Genomic DNA, 1276 nt, shown 5'->3' with positions numbered 1-1276 from the left:
ATGTGAGCTTCCGGATCGGCTATTTTCACCAATAATTACAATAATGAAGGAATGGTTTTAGACATAATAGATTGTCTGCGTGACAACAATGTGACGTGTTGAGCGTAACCAAACAAGGATAGAATGCTAAAACGGCTTGCCATACTAGTATGGCAAAGAGTATTTAATGCTAAAACGGCTTGCCATAGCGGCAGATACGTTTTAAGTTTTAATTGGCATGCACAATAAGCAGAAATGTCATGCATTTAAACGTCTGACGGACCACCCACTAACATTTTCGTCTATTCTCGTCTCGTCAACGAAAACTCACACGCGTCTCGTCATATTTTAGTCATCAAAGAGCCATTTTTATCTCGTCATCGTCTCGTTATCGTCATGAAAAAAAGTGGCGTCTCCGAAATTATTTCGTCATCGTCGTCGTTGACGAAAACAACACTGCTTCAAACTCAACAGACACCTGTTTTCAAACAATAGGAGTGTGGTTTGCTCAAATATTAAGTGTTATGCTTGCAGTATAAATGCTGTAGCAGGCCTCACTTGCCGTTTTCTTGTTCCTTTAGCCCTTTAAACAGTAGTTTACTGTAAAACTGCACAACCTTGTGCTCTGTCAGAAGGCATCAGTCGTGAGGTATTGATCTGTTTTGTATTTTACAACTCGAAAACTGCAGTTACAGACGCTTGGAGATGTCCGAGTCTGTGCTCTGGTGAAACTGAGACTGTAAATAATTTACCGAGAAACCACTAAACATTCGCAAATGTTGAAATACGATGGAAATGGTGTCGTATTTATGTTCGCCCAGGTTAGCGTGAAAAAAAAAAAACTAAACAAATGAAGCAAAATCCCTGTGGTGTCAGTTTCACTAGTTAGGTCTACTTGGAAGTCACTTGGGTGTGAGGTGCGGGTTTAAAGCGTACGCTATCAAAAGTTACCGTTTCAATATAAAAATCATATTGCTGTATGAATAAGTTGGATTTTAGGGTTTCTATTCACAGTTTCTGGCCTAAGAGGCCAGTAAGCATTTATAAAATATCCAAAAAAAGATCCTCCACAGGATGCATTTTAATTGGCATTGTCTTTTTTCCTTTAAATCAATAACCGCACAAACCATTGTTTAACTCAACGGTCCTGAAGAGCCCTGACGTTCCTGGCAGAAACCGTTTTCATCCAGAAATCCCGGAAATAGTGGTTCACATGACTTGTTTTGAGGGCCCCTGAGAGAAGCACGTCTTTGTCTAGGACGAAGGAGCCAACGGCGACTCAGTACATGTCTCTGTA

Source organism: Garra rufa, chromosome 25 (genome assembly GCF_049309525.1).
Source record: "Garra rufa chromosome 25, GarRuf1.0, whole genome shotgun sequence".
Taxonomy (NCBI): Eukaryota; Metazoa; Chordata; class Actinopteri; order Cypriniformes; family Cyprinidae; genus Garra; species Garra rufa.
The sequence above is the reverse complement of the archived record's forward strand: the minus strand, read 5'-3'. Positions refer to the sequence as shown.